Raw genomic sequence first — 5,570 nt, 5'->3', positions numbered from 1 at the left:
AGGGGAGCAGCGGGCGGGTCAGGAGAGGTCTGCCACACCATGTGGTCACCTCCAGGGCAGGCAGGGATCGAACTCATGCAGAAGTGGCTTTCGCTGCTTAGTGCTATGCTCAACCCACTGTGCCACCAGGGAGGGCCCAACCTCTCAAAATTCTTAGTGGCAGAAATATTCATAAGCTCAATATTTCTCTTTGACTCTGACTCTTGCTCTTTGTTGAGTTGTCACAATTCATTAAGCCTTTCTTAATTGACACACTTTTTAGACTGTATTATGATACTTGTGAAAATTTGCCTCCTTTTGCTACAATAGTGCTTCTCAACAAGGATGGACTTTTAGCCCCAGGAACAGGTATTGATATCTACAGAAAAATTTTGGTTGCTACCTCCAGGGAGGAGGGAGTCAATGGTTCTGTAACCTGTAGTGGGTAGAAGCCAGGGAAGTTTCTAATATCCTATAAAGCACCCGAAAGCCCCTACAAGACAGAACTAACTAGCTCATACGGTCAATTATTCAGAGGTTGAAAAAGATGACCCTAGACTAGGAACAATTTGAAGGCAGGAAATGTGTCTCAACTAATTGCTAAGTTTTTTGATTCTTCAGAGTTTAACACAAAACTAGTCCCATCTGTATTTGGAGAATGTTTGATAAATTAATAATTGAATAAATGAATAAATGACTGATTAGTTAGGTGGATAGATGGATGGGGAGGCAGATAAATGAATCAATTGATCAATCTAGGACCATTTTTCAGCCTTTTCAATTCTTGGCAGCATTTCCTTTCCATGTCAGAATTGCTATTTATTATCCGAATTACAGAGTAATCAAGCCACCCATCAAGACACTGACCTGCCCAGCTCTCATTTGAAGCATCTACTTGAACCAGAGATCTTGAGATATTTCATTCTCAGCAAATATTACTAGCCCTTTTCTGGTTGTTTGGTAACAGAGTCATTTGTATGCTCTCCTTTTGTGCTAGTCACGTGCTTCCCCTATTATATCATCTATACTACAGTTGTAATGCTTCTCATAGATACATTATTCACTGGGTCTATTGAAGAAGCTGATATGACTCTCACTTTAAAAACCCAAGTGAAGGCTGTGACCCTGGGTTCCTCCTAGGCAGTAGAACTTGGTCAGGACCTCTGAGTCAAGAACAAATGTATTTTCTTTTGGTCAGTCTCTTGGACATATCTTTCAACCAAATGCTTTTTTTTTTTTTTTAAGATTTATTTATTTGTGCATACAGAACTGGGGTACAGGCCAGAGGATCAGGGGCAGCGAGAGGCTTCACCAGAGACAGAGTGGGGAGCAGAACAGGCAGATCAACAAAGTACACTGCTGAGGGGAGCAGTGGGCGGGCCAGGAGAGGTCTGCCACGCCATGTGGTCACCTCCGGGGCAGGAGGGAATCGAACTCATGCTGAAATGGCTTTAGCTTCTTAGTGAAGTGCTTTAACCTGCTGTACCACCAGGGAGGGCCCTCAACCAAATGCTTTTTGTTTGAGTTTGTGATTTTGAAAATAATCAAGTATTTGTAGAGATGAGAAAAAATATTTCTACATTTATTCTAAGAAGGTCCCTCAAACAAAAGCTCTCCTGAGGTCTCTGTACCCCTTCCCCTGTGACTGGTATTATTTCCTCAGTGGCTTCTGCAAGTGCCCTGTGGATTTTAGAAAAAAGAGTATGTGAGTTGCATGTGGTTTTTCTGTCTATCTTCTGAAGTGGTTTCCATCTATGCATACCTGTGTTGCATTAGGAACAGGAGCTAGTCCCTGAAGACAGCCCTGCCGTCCAATTTGTGTTGCTGCCCTTCCATTCTCATTGTTCCATTCTCGTTTTACCACTCAGAACAACAACAACAAAAAAATGATCGTTATTTACATATTTATTTATTTTTAGATTTAAAATCAAAATAAGAATCATAGTATGTGCACACAAACACACACACACACACATAGACAAACACACACTCCATCCCTGAAACAGAGTAGTCATTTGGACTGCTTGAAATTTGGAGACATAAGGAAAAATGTGGGAGAAAAATTCTCCTCCAAAGAGCCCGATGCCTTGTTATATAAAAATATGATGATAAATTTAAAATCTAAAAAGAAAGATGGATATCTAGGCATTGTGGCAAATTTGCATGCCAAGTTTATGCTTTACCCCAAGTTGTTTTTTCTTTAACTGTGATAAATCCATGAACTATTGCATGAAAATATAGGTGTAATATTTAAAAACAAAGTAAATAGCCCCCAGGTAGCCATCGTAAGTCTAGGAGGCAACACATTATTATATCTGAGATGTCTTTACGTGTTCTTTTTTCTCCCCCTGGTTCCATGTAGTAATTGCTATCCTGAATTTGGTGTTATTTATTTTATTTTTTTATTTATTCATTTTTTTTTTGGCTAACTTTACTTCATGTGTACTTTAATAACCAATATATTATTAATTATTTTCTAGCTGTAAAAAATAGATGGTGCCCTACAGTATTTATTTTGTCATAGTTCCTTCACTCAGTGTTATAAATTTGAGACTTATCAATATGGATGTCTATAGCTGTAGGTCATTTGTTACATGTGTGAATATACTATTATTTATTTATTGCACTCTGATGAAGATTTGAACTGTTTCTTTTCTTTCTTTCTTTCTTTCTTTCTTTCTTTATTTATTTATTTTTACAAATGCTGCTGCCATAGACATATGGAAATCTACACCATGCTGCAACATTTTTTCTAGAATATGTTTGACAATAGATCCATGGGACTGTAGAGGATAAAATGTGCTGGTTATAAAATAACAAAAGCTCCAGATTTCTGTGGCTTAGCTAATGAAGGTTTATGGTTTTCTCCTTTTGCATGTACATCAGGGGGTTAGGTAGGCTGAGGTCTACTCCATGTCTTCTTCAATCCAGGACCAATCAAAAAGAGAAACCCCAAATGGTAGCATTGCTAGGTTGTACCAGAAGAAAAAGACCACAGCACAAATAACTGGCAAGTAAGTGCTTCCACCCAGAAGTGATGCACATCATTTTCTTCCACATTTTAGGAACTAAAATGAGTCCCAGCCATAGATGAATGCAACAGGAGAGTAATCCCTCTGCAAGGGGCACAGCAGAGAAACGCACCAGTCTGTTTTGGTGACAATAATATAGTCTGCCACAGTGTATATTCAACTTTAGCAGTGATGTTAAACTATTTTCAGAGTGATGACATCAAATTGCACTTGCACCACTAACAAAACTTGCTATCACCTGACTTTTAAATTTTATAGGACTAATGGGAGTGAAGAAAGTCCCTTGGTTTCTTTACATTTGCTTATTTCTAATTATTAATGAGGCTGAAGATCTTCAAATTTATAGGTCACTTAAAAAATTCTAAAGTTTCTGATCAATCATTTTGCCTTTTCTTCTATTTGGTGGGATGAATGTCCCATCATTTTTTTCCATATTAACTCACAGGAATTCCTTCTCTGGTTTTTCATACTTTTTCTCAGTTTTGTGTTGCAAATATCTTCAACCAAGTTGTAACTACAATATATCTCAGGCTAAAAGCACTTAATGTTATCCTAATAATTTGAAGTAAGTTTAAATTTACACATATAAGTTACAGAAAGTATATTTGGAGATATACTCTGCTCAAGATTCATTTTTCTGAAAGTTTTGAGAATAAATTGGGACATTATGCCCCATAATCTCATTATACTTCAGTGTATTTCCTCTGTGTAGAGATAATCACAGCACATCTATCAAGACCAAAAAGCTTACATTGATCTAAGGTTGTCATTAAGCCAAAGAGCCATTTATGTTTTGCTAAATGCCCTGACAATATTGTCTAATAAGTTTAAGGTCTAGTCTGGGGACACATTTAGTTATTTTCTCTTTACTCTTCTTCAGTCCAAAAAAGTTCTGTCTTTGTTTCACTTCATCCCTTGACATTACAGGACCACCTAGCCAAGGGCCATGTGGATTGACCCTTAATATGTAATATCATCTTTTTTCTTGGTTCTTGTTTTTTGAGAGGAATTATACAAAAGGCACGGTATTAATTCTCAAAGCATCATATCAAGAGACACACGAGACTAATTTGTCCCACTACTGGTAATGTTAACTTCTATCGCTTTATTAAGATCATGTATGTTGTGGCCCTTCACTTAAAATTAATTATGTAGGACGTTACACTTAAATTGTTAGTTAATTCTTAAGTATCTTACAAGGAGATTCTTTAAAATTGTGTATGTGTATTGTTCCTCAGATTTAGCATCTATTCATGACTCTGGCCTGACTTAATTGTGACAGTGGTGCTCACCAAAGGGAGATTTCCTAATTCAAAGTAAAATTATTACTTGGCATTCTTCTGCAAGGTAGGGAATTCCCCTCCTTTCCATTCTATTACTTAATCAGTTTATTTACTAGTATCTGCATAGACTTTTACAGTTTTATTGGAATTAAAAGTTTACAATCATTACTATCATTATATATGTTCAAGTTATCCAAGTCATGGCCAACAGCAGTCCCTCTACTCTGAAGTCTATGATTTTTGATGTGCTCCTGTCATCTCTGAGCATTCCCTTACTTCCTTGCTCAACTGTGTACTTATGGTGGTCTGATCTTAAATTTTCCCTGTTGAGTCAGCCATTTCTCTAGAGAGTACAGGTTCTGTTTGTGGAAAATGGTATTTAGAACCGAAGATCTGGGTATTTACTTGAGTCATTGCTCACTGCTACCTAGGTGTCAATGCTCTAGGTCCTTCTGATAAACACAAAGAGGAAATTTAGGAAATCTAAGTCTACGTGTGTGTGTGTGTGTGTGTGTATACATATACATATATATACATATATATGTATATATATGTATATGTGTATATATATTTTGTAGGGGTGTGTGTATGTATGTGTATACACACATATCTTCGTGCTTTTAGATCTGGGTAGATAATCAAAATCCGTGGACTTATACTGATAATCTTCTGTGCTACTCAGACATCAGACATCAGTTTTCTAGCTATTCTGGTCCATGTTCATAACTTCCTTCTCTAACTATGAAAAATCTCTATGCTTGTTACAACCCAGTTGTTCTGTATGTAGCTCAACTCATAGATGAGTCATTCCAAAGTGAACACAAATACATAGAACATTTCCCTCTATGGGGCCCCACTGTCTGGAGATGCAAACCAAAAGTTCCACAAAAGAAGGAAAAATAATAAGAGGGTAAGTCTATTCAGAAATCTCAGCCCTGGGCATAAGCCCTGTCCTTTTTGGGTACTAACCCAAGGTAAGGCCCAACATATTCACAAACGCTAGTCAAAATCTCAGATCTTCACAAGGGAGAATGGAAACACAAAGAAGTACTTAATTTTAATGCAGGCAAAGCCATCATTCTTTCCCTTTATAGGCTCCACTTTTTTTTTTTTTTATCCTGTTTAAAAATCCTTCTACTACCATACTACCAAAACATTAAGATGTTCTCAAATATCTTAATTTTTAACTTTCATGTTTAGGTCTTTTTTTTTTTTAAAGATTTATTTATTTGTACATACAGAACTGGGGTACAGGTCAGAGGCTCAGGGGCGGTGA

Source organism: Condylura cristata, unplaced genomic scaffold (genome assembly GCF_000260355.1).
Source record: "Condylura cristata isolate star-nosed mole 26May11 unplaced genomic scaffold, ConCri1.0 scaffold00026, whole genome shotgun sequence".
NCBI lineage: Eukaryota > Metazoa > Chordata > Mammalia > Eulipotyphla > Talpidae > Condylura > Condylura cristata.
Note: the sequence above shows the minus strand (reverse complement) of the source record.